The sequence below is a fragment of the Charadrius vociferus genome, unplaced genomic scaffold, assembly GCF_000708025.1.
Source record: "Charadrius vociferus isolate BGI_N301 unplaced genomic scaffold, ASM70802v2 scaffold259, whole genome shotgun sequence".
Taxonomy (NCBI): Eukaryota; Metazoa; Chordata; class Aves; order Charadriiformes; family Charadriidae; genus Charadrius; species Charadrius vociferus.
This window is the reverse complement of record NW_009661368.1, coordinates 3,032,313-3,046,974: the sequence shown is the minus strand read 5'-3', so window position 1 is coordinate 3,046,974 and position 14,662 is coordinate 3,032,313.

Sequence of the window (14,662 nt, the reverse complement as noted above, 5' to 3'; positions counted from 1 at the left end):
AAAGAGTGTAGATAATCAAATTACTGGCTTTCAGCACATGTTTAGCCTTCCTTGCATCAGGACAAACAAGATTTCACATCAAATGCAGGAAAAATCCATGCAAATAAGCTGCTAATGATTATTAGAAGATTCTCACTCTCATGAGGGGATGTCTTATGACAGGTACCCAACATTTGCTCAAGTGACTTGTCACCTTGTTTTACAATAAATTTGAGGTGACACTTCATGTTTAAAGTGTTCCTGGAGGTATTTCAAATTAATTACTCCTTACAGCACCTCTGAGCTTATAGACTAGTAAGTACTGGGAGATCAAGGTAATGATGCTTGTCTATGGTCACCCATCAGTCCACCTGCACCAATATGTGTGCTGTAAGAGCAAGTCCGTATCTGTCCTCTCAGACCAAGCCGATGCACCACCCCTTCTGCACATCCCCAGATGCCCACTGGGCTGAGTTACACATTGTGCATGGTCAGCACCTTTGTGTGAGCCTCCACTTTCACGCATTATCTTGGGTGGACCAGACACAGCTGCGGATCCCCGCACTCACTAGCAGACAGACGGAGCTCAGGTCTCCTAGGCAGGGTGCATTTGAGCGGAGGTTATCTGGCTGCCAACCAATGGCACGGACAGAAAACACAGAGCATCTCCAATTCACTGTATGGCCAAAGCCATTCTCTTTCCCCCCATTGCATTGTAGACCTAACACAGAAGAGCCAGTACCAAAATGGGATTAAAAGTAAGGGTTCCCAGTCCCACTCTTCTTTCTTAGCCCCTGTAATATATTTCATCTTTCTCATTGTTCATCCTTGACTGTACATGTTTGTGGGATCCCACTTATGGCTGAGGCAGCTGGCAGAGCAGCTCCAGAGGAGATGATGCCAGGTCTGCCTGGGCTATGCCTCAGTAAGCATTTGTCTTATGCCTAGACCTGCCAAAAGCCCAACATCAGGGTTTCACTGTACTCTCCCAGAATAGCAATGGTTAGATTCCTTTTATCTCTGATGTTAATTTTCATGGATCCCTGCCAGTTTCTTTATGTACTACAGAGTTCCCCACTTCATTCAAAGAGAACTGTATTATTCTCTTCCCTATTCCCTCACATATATTCCAAAAAAAAAAAAAAAAAAAGGCTCTAAAAAGAACAGGTTTTGAACCTGGTGCTGGGAGCAATGGGTTCTGATAGCCACCGAGTTGCACAGACATCACAAAGGTCTTTAGAATCGGAAGTTTTAACAAAGATAGACCTGGACCAGGAGCTCGAAACAGACCCCTGTTAGCTCTTGGTGTTTATGGGCTCAGAATTAATGTATCTAATTAATTAATGCATATAATTATATTGACTATCTATCTGACTCCAGGTCTGAATACACCCCCAGTTTTATCAGTAAAGAAACTGGCTAGTAGTCGGCATCACCAAGAGGTTTATATGTAAGTGGACGTCACCATTCACAAACAAAACTGGGAAGACCACAGTACATTACCCACTTCCACAGAAGATCACCAGCAGCACTGACACAATAACCAGAGTCGGATCCGTGTCAGGCTGAGACAGATCTTCAACAGAGGAGAGCAGGGCTGAAGACAGACATCCATCTGCTCCAAAGCCTCACAGTATTTCTGTAGGGCAGCTCACTTCCATCAAATCAATTCACCAGGTTTCCCCTCTGGAAGGGAACCCATCTTTTGGGGATAAGGTCAACAGCCTCAATCCCAGAGATTTGTGGAGGCAAGGAGGGAAATGGGGGCTGTGGGGCAGTACCTATGTCCAGATGTAGTTTTTTGTGAAGAAGGCAGAATTCCATTGCAAAACTTGTACCTGTATTACCCTTTGTGTAAAATTAAACCTACTGGTCTCTGACGCACCAAACCCGCCTGTGCTTTCCGATTAACTCTAACCCTGACCTTCCCAAGTCAGTGGGTTATATCCCAAGTGGCAGCTGGGTTTTGCATCTCAGCACCTTTCCAGAGCTCCCGTCAGAGCCCAGGATCCCGCTGCGTGAGGCACTGTTCACCCAGCAGTACAGCTCCCTCCCCAGAGCATTTGCAACACTCAAAACTTACTTAAATACACCTAAGCAGCCTATTAAATTCTGGAATCCTACACATACTCTGCTATTCAAATAAAACAACCGGAGCATTTTTCATATACAACTTGCCTCCTGGCAACTACACTTTATGACAAGACCTTGTATGTAAGCATAATAAAAAACATAAATGAAAGACAAGACAGCACGGTTCAGTGGATTTCAATAAAGAGTCTGAAAACAGAAATCCTCGAAGCCACACCTTGTACAATAACTATAGCCACCTTCTCCATTAAACTCAAAGGGAGCAAAAGGCTGCAGCTACTGGAGGCCCCGCGCTGCGGAGGGGGATGCTCGTGCCGGCAGCTGCCCGCTTGCACCCTCCTGCTGCCTGCACCCAGCCCCGCTCCAGGGGAAATAAGAGAGTTGGCCATCACCATCATTAGTGAGATATTGTTAATGAGATGTTGAATTCCCTGGGAGAGAAAAAGAACACCTTAGATAATCATAAGCAAAAAGTCATCTCCTTTCAATTTTTTTTTCCCCCTGCACTTCTAGGTCTCTTCTAGTCTAACGAGAAAAGCAGCTCTTTGCTTTTATCAGAGTCCTTTTTTCTCCTTTCCAGTTCTCATGCAGCAGCTGCGCTGATGTGGTATTTGGGTACTACAGCTTATCTGCTTGAAATCACCGTGGCTGCTGACAGGTTTCTGTTCAGCACCTAAAAATCTTTCTAGAGATTTTTAAGTTTGCCGAGGGAGGGAACAGTTTGAGCTCTTCAAATTGCTTCAGTGTAATCCTCTTCCTTTGTCTTCACCAGCAAACTCCAGTTCCCGCTGAGCGTGGTTTGAGAGAATTAAGATTTAATCCAGACATCTTTTTACCTGCCAGGCTTGCAGACATGATTCCCGACGGACGGAGCGATGCCGTGGTGCCTTGGATGCTCAATGCCCGTTTGACAATGACTGGACTCTTCTGGTTATCAGAGAAATCAGTGACAGTGGAGGGCACTAGCATATTGCGGGATCTAAGTTTTATATATACTTAAGACTGGTGGGCCACGAGACTTCGTCAAGTGAAGAATATAGTTAGCTTGTGCGTTGGGGGTGGCCCTGGCCCTTGCTGGCAGTGCCTGGGGCACGGGCAGGGGCAGCACTGCAGGGCGGCAGTGGTAAACTGCTCTGCTTTTCCCCCGTCTCTTGCGATGGCAGGTCTGTGCTGCGGGTTCGGTCTCACACACTGGAGGCAGAGCCGCCTGGGCCACTCTTTGCAGGAATAGTCCAACCAAATCCATCTCCAGGGTCTCTCCAGCATGAACAACTTTAGTGTCCTGTAGCAGGGCTGTTTCTGGCACTCTCGCACTTCTCACCATGCTTTGTGTGGGGAATTCACTTTAATGCCTCATTATTTGGTTCAAATTGGCTGCAATTTAGTGAATAAATATTTTTATTTAACTGATACTTGTTTCATCAAAGACTATTCAGCTGATCCCTAAAACTGGTTTATTAGTATGCTGCATTCAATCAAGCAAACATTGTAGGGCCCTTAATTTACTGCAGATTAAACCTCCACCCGATATAAAGCACCTCTGACGCAGTGTCTTCTATAATCTTTCTCCATTAATCTGATTTTACCTATTCTATTTTCACAAATATCTTTGTGGTAGAATTTAATATTTGCTTTTAGACCCAAATTACATTTTCTGATGGACAGCTTATTCCCTGAAGCATACAGCTACTAGTTATTACGGAAAACATACAATATTTTCTATTCACAACAAACATTTCTTTTTGAGTTTTGAAACGTTTTTACTTTTCTTTTCCAAATGATGTTTCATTTTGAAATTAAGCCAAATGTAAAGATTATAATTAAGATTGAAAACAATAATGCAACAAAGCCTTTCATTTTAATTTAAAAAAAAGTTTTCCACCCATTGCAACATACCTTTTTTTTTTCAATTTTGTCTTTTGGGCTTTTTGGTTTTGTTGCAATGGGAAAGGCACTGCAAAGTAAAACATTTGGGAAGGAAACACAAGGAAAATGAAAAGTGATTTCAGACCAACCCATTTTCTCCCCAGTTTTCCCTCCAGTTCAGAAAATTATTTATACACACAGATGTAAATGGAATTCACGATTGTTTTACCTCAATATTACATATAACTTTAAGCATAATCAAATTCAGCAAGGCTTTCCTTTTTGCAGCACAGAGAAATTCTAAGGGACCAAACGACCTTCAGCTGTAGGTTCTTCAACAAGTGTAAAAAGGTATTACATCTTTTTATGCTAGCAAATGTGTAAACCACTTAGGAGAAACAGGATCCAGACCGGGTGTTCATATTTCTTGCTTTCAATTCCTGCTTTTTTTCGTTACAATAATGAGATATTTTACTCTTGAGTTTTTTCACTTAATAGGATCCAATTAAGGATTTTTAAATTACATAGAAGTTAAAGACTTTTTTCAGCTGCTTTTTTCCCCTTCCCCTCTTTGCTTGTACCCTTTCACAATTGCTTTGCAGACTCTTTCTATTAAAAAATGGGAGATTGCACAGTCCATCTAATTAGTCAAATCACAACTGTATGCAATTTGCATGGACCAATGGTTGAATTTCACACACTATTTGGAAAGTATGGCAGTATGGCATTGCTGATTTTCTTCAATACATCAGCAGCAATATTCAATTATGAAAGGGAATATTACTATTTTGAATTTGGTTATAGATATTTTTCTACTACATTATCAATCTTCATTGAATTCTGTTTAAATGGTACCACTGCCTATACAATTTATAGAGTAGAAGGGTTGATATTTAAACAATACTAGAAGATTAATTTTTTGTAATGGAGTTCGGAGCACAGATAGACATAAGACTGAAGATTAAGTTTTGTTTCAGATGCTTCTTTGCCAGAGACAGACACAACCAGGAATTGCTGCAACAGAGTCAATCAATCTTGTCTGGCACCCTGACTCTCAACAGCGCTTAGTACTGGGTGAATTAGAGGGACGTGTGAGATGACCTGAACCAGGAAATTAGGAATGAATTTGCCTCCAGAAAATCTCACAATTTCCAAGAGCCAAAAGATGACACGCGATTAACTTCTCTCTTGATTCTTCTCAGTTTCACAGCATTTACTGCTATAACTCTAGGAGGCTTATTCTGCATCCACATGTCCTGGGTTGATTCATTATTTTTTCTTGCTTTCATTTTTCTTTTTTTTTAATGTAGTTCATCTTCTTCTCTCTGTGATCTTTTCTGTCCCAAGATGCTTTGAAGAATTTGTAACATCTTCTTTTCTGCCTTTTAGGCCATCAAATGTCTTTTTCTCAAGAAAGCTCAGCCTAATTTTTTTGGTAGATGAGCACTGGAAAATATTCAGCTGGTTCAAAGACTGAGTCTCCTTGCTCAACTCTTACTTGAAAAAGCCCTAAAAACTTGGTAGAGTTAAGACTTCCTTTTATATTATCTTTTGGCTTTCTAGTGACAAAAGGTGTCTTGATAGCATCATTTTCTGCTCCCCACATATTGTAAACACTTTCACGGGGAATATCAGAATATTCCTTGTTAAAGGTACTTCTCTCTTTGTGTCTTGTTTAAGCCCTACAAGAGCTGCCTGGAAAAAGTCCTTGGATAAGGCAGGCATACAGTGACACTTCTCTCTCAGCGTCTCCTCTCAACCAAAAAAATATAATGTTGTAATTACACAAGGAAAAGCAGAATAAAATATCAGATATAGCTATAAATCTTCCATTTCACCAGTTTTACTATTGTCTAGACCTCACAAAGCCTGAGCACACGGGACACAAAAGATTTTTGGTATTCACTGAAATGCAAGTACAACTTAAGTATCCAAAATTAGAGTATCCCACATAGGATATTTCTTGCCTTTCTTCCGAACATTGTGCTTGGTGGTAATTCCCTGTGGATTTCTGCAGCTTTTTCCTTTTGAATTTTTGGAAGTGAAGGAATGAGATCTGCTGGATGTCAGCATGCATCAGGCTCGTTAGTATAGATCTCCCAGTGCTGCGAGAACAGCATCTGGATGCCTGACTCCAAACGTACAAGAGCGACAGTTAATTTTTCTAATCATACACAAAACTACCAGGAATATTTCTGACATTTTCCTTTTAATTCCCTTCCCCTCTTTGTTCCCCTATAATCTTCCCCAAAAATCTACAAATCAAAACAATGAAGAGCTGAAGTACTGATGAGCACTCGGTTCGCTCTTCCTTGGAAATGTTTTGAATTTGCAGTAGGAAGAAGTTGTTTCTTATTGCAAATACTGCTAGACTCGATTCTTTATCTATCAAACCTAACAACCAAGTCCCTTGAAACAAAGACTATTAAGTAGCATTAAGAACAAATATTAGAGAATTTTTTTTCCCCCCAGAATTACTGTAAGGATTGTATAGCTAGCTGAAAAGACACATACAAATATTTTTCTAATGGATGGTTGATTGAAATAAACCTAGTTCAAAATAACTTTTGTCGTGACTATTCATTTATGATTACTGCTATTAAAATTACTCACTCATCTTTTGTACAAAGCAAGATATACTTTATCCACAAACTTGGCATCATTTGTTACAGATGAAACACCCACAGACTGCACAATTCTTGAAAGATTCTCTCGAGATCTATATATTGCTAACCCAAACCCAATTTAAACAAATAGAAACCTTTCCATGATGTCAATACACATTGGATCAGATCCTATTAGAGTTATTTCTACACGCTTGCTCATTGCTTTTCTTCTTTGAACAAATTACCTGAAGACTTGGCTGCATTGCAATGTTGTTAGGCACAAGTTTCTACTACTAATGCTAAACTGGAAAAAAAGATCAAAGAATCTTTCAACAGTGAAATTAAGGCATGTAAAGTTGAAATATGCATTTCTTGCAACATTTAACTCTTTTGATTGCAAGCTTTCACTCTCTAAAAGGAAGCGCCAGAGGAGATAGAAACATGGTCAAAAAACTTGTGCCAGTTTTTTTGTTACTCATTCAGCGCCCTCAAAGCACAACCTCTTGCAGTTCCCAAGGTTCACTTTGCAGCATCTTTCTGCGGCAGGCAAGTTCCTACTTTCTTTTAAACCTTAGGAAGGAAAGTCAAGCCATGAACTTTATACCTAATCAATGAATGAATGAGCAAACCCTGGTTTAATGGTTGTTTTAACAACAACTAATGCAAAAGGTATAGGCAGAAGGTAGTCTAATCACTACTCTTTGTAACAAGTCCACCTTCCAGTCCCATTCCATCTACAGATATACAGGCTTATAGATTTTATTTTCTAAATCCCTAAACATGCCATTTTCTTTTCCTAGAAAAGCATGGTCCATCAAGAGCCCTGAACCCATCTCCTGGGCTCTTTGCACAAATAATGCTCGTCTGAACAATCATCCAGCTGCCTCCCACGGAGCAACTGCAAGTCCAATCTGTAAAAAAGTTGTGTTTTCTTTCTTGCTGCCCAGAGCAAAAGAACTTTCCCCTCTCTCCATACTTGTCTAGCATCATCATGGCAATACACTAAATTCAGCTGTCTGGCCCTCTCTGTGCCTAAAAGGCATGAAGGACATGGAGGAACTGTGGGCTCTATCACATGCAAAATTTCTTTTGCAGCACATCAGAATCAGACATGATCTCTTGTGACACGACATCAAGAAACAGTTTTCTTTCTTTCTTCACCCCGAGCTAAATGAAGGGTTTATATTCCGCTTGTGGTTAATGCCTATGTTCATAACCATGTATCTTTTTAAGCATCCCGACTGTACCGTGCATCGCTGCCTCTACAGCAGCGCAGCCCATAACCCATTGATAACTTGGTTTTTAGAGGTACTTATTTGGTACCTCTTAGGATTCTTTTCCTTTCCATTAATTTCATTATTACCCCCTCTGTTTGTCACTCAATTTTGGCAGCTTCGTGGTTCATTTCCCCAGGCCAAAAGAGCAGAGCAGCAGCCTCAGCAGCGAGGGTGCCTCCAGCCATGCGCACAGTGGCGAGTTGCGGTGAGCCCGCAGGTGGCAGATCAGATGCCACTTCCACCACTGCACACGATGCAACACTTGTCATCGGGACTGCTGAGCTGCTGTGAACTCCCCCAACAAAATCACCCTTCACTTCCCTCCCTCGTCCATCAGATAGTCAACTCATTAGAGGAGCAGCTTTGAAAAAGATGAAAAAATAAACAGGAGCAGCAGGCAATACTTTGTTTCAGTGGTTTCACCATTCCAGTGTGGACTTTTCCTTACCAGATTGGGTTTTTTCACACCTCGACCTTTGTGCTGCTGGGCATTTGTGTAACGATGGGAAAGACTGTGCCATACCCATCGCAGCAGGAAATATCCACCACACAAATCCCTCACCATAACTAGAGAATATGGGAATCTTAATTCTTTTGTAAAGATAAACTTGCCGGTAAGTGTTCTGTTGTATAATTTTTTAAAAACTGTGTGTGCAGCATGGGGTTTAGTTCATTTGTCAGCAAATGACTATTATCAGAGCACAAGTGAAAGGAAAACTAGCAGGAAGTTTTAAAAAAATACATTGCAGAAATTAGTTCATTAGCACTCAAAAACACCATTCAAAAAACCAGAAAATTTTGCAGACAAACAGAGCTTTTCAGTCAAAAGTTCCACTTTTGTGATTAAACACAGTCCCAGCCACGAGGAAAACCTGGGCATCGGGGCAGGGAACAACCAGACAGAGGAGCCAACTGGAGGCTGTTGTTTGGAAAAGTGGCCAAAAAGAGAGCAAACTTTTGAATAAAGGACAAAGTTACCTTTAGCACATATGAAGCGATTTTAAAAGAACACTTACAAATGTAGTTACTCTGAGTTTATACTCATGAGTCTTGGTTCCCAGCAGCGGATGGGAATAAACTCTTTACATCCAAAACCCTGTGTGACTTACTGAGGATGCCCACTTAGAAAACTACAGCAAAAGAAGCCAGCAAGCACACAGAAAAATAAACCCTTCCAGGCCAGGAATAGTATTAGTATCACTCATTAGTATTGTCCATATTAGTCCATTCCTCTAAACCAAAGTTTTCCCACCTCCTGAAGCCAATTGCCTGTTTTTATTTTCCACCCTCATCCCTGCTAACAGGCCGTTGTGGTTCGCAATACACTATCAAGTACAGTTGACCTTTCCCGTCCTCTTTCTGCATACCAGAAAGACAAAAACATGTACAAATACTGCATAAATGTTCTCTGGCCTCAGCACTGTTGGACAGGTATTACGCCATTTTCCTGTCTTCTTAATATTGAAGCCTTTTTTTTTTTTTCCTCTCGTGAGCTAAGTAGATTTGTACAGCACATTCATACACACAGAAATTCATACCAAGAGCTGTGTTTGTATTAATCAAAAACATGTGGCAACACGCTATACGCGTAGATAAACAGCATGGTTAATTGAGAGAAATGTTCTGCTCAGCGTTTTGCTTGTTCTGGTGTGTCTGTTGCGTTGGTTTGCATTTAGTAAGAAAAATTAAACAGCAAAAAAACATGTTTCTTATAATTCCCCATTGAGAAGGTACAAATCTTTTAAATTAATTTTCTGATCCCTACCCTGAGCAATAACTATAATACATGAAGTTCTTTACTCTAGATAGACACCAGACTTTCTTCCATATGCCAAATTCTTTAAGTTATATTACTCTGAAATTGAGATTGATGGAGGACATCTGATCTAAAAGATTCTTTTCTGTAAGTTTAATATGCCATATCACATGATCTTGTCAGGTGGGATCATGTCAATGATATTTATGCCATAATGTGAATCGGCCATGTATAAGTTGACTGTACTAATACAGAAAAAGAAGATAGATTTTTTTTGGCAGTATCTTAGCTGACTTTTCCCTTTCCTTACCTTCTTTTTAACGAAGGAAAGATTCTGAGTTACAAGCATCAGCTAAATCCCAGAGAACTTTCTACCAAGCCCAAATTCCTGATCCTGCATTTTGTGTGGGTGGATCAGAGAACCAATAATAGGAAAGTCATTAGATGAAAACGAAAGTGAGCTTTCCTACCATTTTCTTTGGGCTCAGCTGTCGCTATAGCATTTTTCTTCTACAAAATTCAGACCTCAAGTTTGTGGGGATCCCCTTCCTCTGACTAATTTTCCTCTTCATTATATCATTGAAACACAGCAAGAGGAAGAGTATCTGAGATCACCTTTCACCTGAAGACTCAGAAAAAAAAAATAAATAAATTGAAAATACACGGGATCTTTCACAGATGCCCTGACATGTGACAAGCCTCCTGGCAGCCCAAACCACCACGGTGGGTGGCAGAAATGTCTGCTGTGCAATGGGGAAGGGCATGGGGCCAGATCCTGCTTCCACTTACACCCCTCTCACTCTGCTGAACAGCTCAGTGATGAGATTTGGCCACATACAGCCAAATCTATACCCAGGCTGTTGCCATTGACTCAGAGGTACAAGTGTATGGCACTAGTGACACCCAAAATCTGTAATCCCACATGGCTTGTCAGTGCTATTCGCTACAAGGGGTGGCACTGCAAGAGGGAGCGGGCCCACCAAGAGCTGAATGCGCTATGAAATGTTAATTCTTGTTTATCATGCAGACATATTTCTTTGTTGTTGTTCTTAAGGAAAGAAAACGTATCATGTGATGCAGGTCTCTGGTGCTGGTAACCAGGAAATAGAACTGGGCAGAGGTTTCTGCCAAGAACATGTTCTAGCAGAGCTTCAAATAATCTTTTTAAGGTCTCTTTCTATGTCACTTCCATCACACAGTGGTTCTGGTGAGACTGTGCCCACCTATCCCTTTGGTCAATGATGCTTTTCACGAGACCCACCTTTTCACAATGAATTCAAACAGAAAATAATTTGCTGAGAAAAAGTGAACGTATGCATGTGGCTTCAAAATTCAGCTTGATCATATGAGCCTGTAACTCAAAGACCAAGCTCACTTACCAGGTACAAAGCCTGCAAAAGCCAGATGCCTGTACTGTTTGTGGTTCTAGATTAGCATAATTTATCCTTAACTGTGAAGCTTATTTAAAATACAGAAAAGCAGCTTTGCCAGTTCTCATTTTATCCCACACAGAAAGTTGTCCTGATCTGCAGTCAGTGGGGAAGTCAGCTGTTACACCTGTGCCATGACGGGCCGCGTGTTACTACCCTGGTGTGTCTGCGGGAATGTTTCTGTGGGAATAAAGCTGTGTACTAAAAATAGAAGAGGGGAAAAAAACCAAGTTGCTTCTAAATTTTGCAACCAGTTTTCATGCATGCACACTGAGAGCAGCCAAGCAATGTAAGCTCAGAAGGCCATGAAGCTAATGTCTGCTGCGAACAGAGCCAGCACCCAAACACTGCCTTGCTGGCGCCCAGACAGTGAAGGCTCTCCAGCTCCAGCCCAGCAATGTCTCTACACACAGGATGTGAGAGCGTACAGGAGCCAAGTCTAAGTCGGACATATTTAGACTGCCCACTAAGTACCAGTTGATAAATGGTTAAATTAATACGATGAGAAATATTAACTCCTTGTTAATAATAATTAATGCGTTATCTCATTTTGGTTTTCAGCAGATATAGAAGAATGACGATGTTCTTCAGAAGTAAGAAAGCTTTCAGCCTCCTGAGAAAACGTCTCCATATGGGAAAAGAAACTACCTGCAGGTAACTAATGTAGTCTCAAGAGGGGAGTAAACAGAAATATATGATGTTGTGCTATGATTCATTTGGCTTTTACAGTTGCAGCAGAAGTGGTGTAGTAAACAGAGGTCTCCTCTTATCTATTTATTTGTGCCTTTATGGAACTGTTCAACAAAAACCTGATTTCCAGATCCTTAATGGTGCTATGACGGAAAAAAATTATAAAATCTGTTGCACTCCATGATAAGAAACAGGTATTACAAATAGAAGACATACAATCTCTTTCCTACTCATTTAAGGAAGACGCTTCTACAGCTGCACAAGTGGACAAAATCTGCAACAAACTTCTCCACAGATTCACGAACACAAGGTGCCACAACACAAATAACATATTCCAACTGACAGAGAACGATGTGTTACATTAGTTTATATTTCTGGAGATGATCTAAGCCCTTAGTTATCTGTTACATCAAATGTCTCAGTTTTCCTTCTGTAATCTAATATCCACCTTCAAGCTTGCCCTACATTTAAAATTTATACAAGTTTTTTCAGATGCTGCCATTTTGCCTCAGGCTTTTTAGGTGTTAAACTCCAGTAATAATCTACACTGTTTCTTTAAGAAAGTTCATCCATTCACTTTAATTACATTTTCAGCCCTGGTTATTGTCCCTGTGCCTGCAAAGAATGTTTCCAGCCATAAAAAACCATTATCTGCCACAATTATGGATAACCAGAGCGTGGCCAGAGGGCAGAAATGCCATGGTGAAAGATTGTACCGCAATTCAGCGCAGAATTTATAACTTTCCTCGGGGCTAACTGTCAGCCTGATCACAATGCCTGACAAAAAGATCCAGTAAAGCAAAGGCAGAGATACTTCTTCTTGCCTGCATGGTTGCTCTTTTTAATTTTTTTTTTAAGGTGCAGTTTGTTATAATACATTAAGTTGCAGCCACTACAGATGCAACACTACAGACAAGACACCACGCCTGATTCGGTTTGCTGGAGCACAGATTTAGACCATACAAATCCAGCACCATGGTTTTAAACATGCATTGTTCTCTGTGCAAGCCGGGACATTTCAAAGGTATACAGAAAATACTACTGTTTATTTGCTCTGATTGCAGAAGCTGAAGGCTCAGTTTCTGCTGTGTCGTGTCCTCTTTGCTTGTTACTGATGCCAGATGGAGACAGAGATGATTTTCCATGTTACTGCTCTTGCAACATTAAATCTTTCCATCTCTAATTCTTGTGGTTATTAACATGCAGAGGAATGCCAAACTGGAAGATTAACTTCTTGACAGTATTCGAGTATATTTAATTATTTCTCTCACTCCATCTGGACATCTTTGTCCTAGTGGCACAGAGGCTCGTATTACGCTTCCCGATGTGCAGGATTTCATGAGCCCCATCAAGATATTTCTTCATAAGAATATTAATATAAATCGTTCTATAATTTTTTTCCAGCCAGAACACTCAAAGCACAATACAAACATGACTCAGAATTATCCTTTCTGGTTTTGTGGTGAAATAAAACTGAGCAGATATGAGAGGGGCTTGGGCGATGTTCCTGGCATCCCTGATGCCAGCGCTGCAGCAGGAGCTGCTGCCCCCACCCATGCGCATGGGAGCCATGTTTTTGAACCCTTGTGAAGGGATAATGCAGGTTGAAGTTCCTCCCCTGCCCTCCACACACTCCAGACTTGCTTTAGCCTGTGCCCGGGTGCTGGTGTGCATTCCCACAGAGCAGACAATCCCCAGGGCTGGACTTCGCACCTAATCTCTAACAGACCTTCACAGAGAGGTGACAAGAGGCAAGACCAGATCTGTCCTCCCTTGCTTTCAACAGAGGATGCCACCTTTCCCAGCAAGGAGGCAGTGGCTCAAAAGTTAACGCAGAATAAAGATCTCGAAAAGATATTTGATTTCTACCCAATCTCTCCCTAGGCTTTCCAAAAATACTGTGCTTCTAATGGGATGATAATGCCTGTGGGTGCCTATTTGCACTCCTCTTAGGCGTTCAAGGACCTTCAAACATTTGGCCCTAAGTGTCCACAGATCAGACTAAGAGAATTTGTAACAGTTTCCCTGTATATCAGCTCAGTTTCTCCTCCTTTCAGTTTTAATTACATGAATCCAAAATAGAGAAAAGATAAAGGTTAAAAATTTCAGATAAGATGACAGACCTGTTTTGGGCTTGGTTCTAGGCAATGGAGCGAGATAGTTTAGTAGGTAGGTTTTACTTAGCAAAAATGCTTTGAATTTTGTTGTAAACTGTCTGGGCTTCTTTCTCTGAGTCAGACCAGTTCCAACTCAGATGCAGCAGAGTTCTTTGCAAAGGGAATATTTCTCACAATCTTTGAGATGGCAAATCTTTCACAATTCCCACCACCCTAACCCCACTCTGGCACGAACAGGTCATAAGATTTGGCACCTCTGATTCAGCTTCAAACTCAGCTTCTATCCTAAACATAATCCAAGGCAGAACTCCACCTCTTGGCGTATCTTCAATAAAACATCATTCTACCTGAACCTCAGAAAAGATAAACTATTAAAGTAATAAGAGGATAATTTAACCTCTTTAATCAGATAATCCTCCAGCACATTGGACATTTATTTGCACGGTATATTCTGCAGTAATGAGTTTGCAGCTCAGATTTAAACAATTCCCCACCCTCAGAAAAAAGCTGAAGGAAGTGGTTGAGACATTCCATATCTCAGGTGCCATTATGTGAATGTGAAAACAAATGAGTTTAATTGGGGAGAAATTCATCCCAGACAGAGGGCTTGCCCAAGGCCCTTGTCTGAGAAACCCCACTTAACTCCACTCTAGTACAGAATAGCTACACAGGCACTAGATACCAATTAAGCCCTACTTATCTTTTTAATGAAGGGCTGAATCTGAAAATGAATTATTGTTTTGATGTGTAAATGATGTTGGTTTAGTAAGGTAGTGAAAGTATTCTATCTGGGGGGACAAGCAAAAATAAAGTGATAACATGTTTGCATGAACATACACGAAAACGCTAC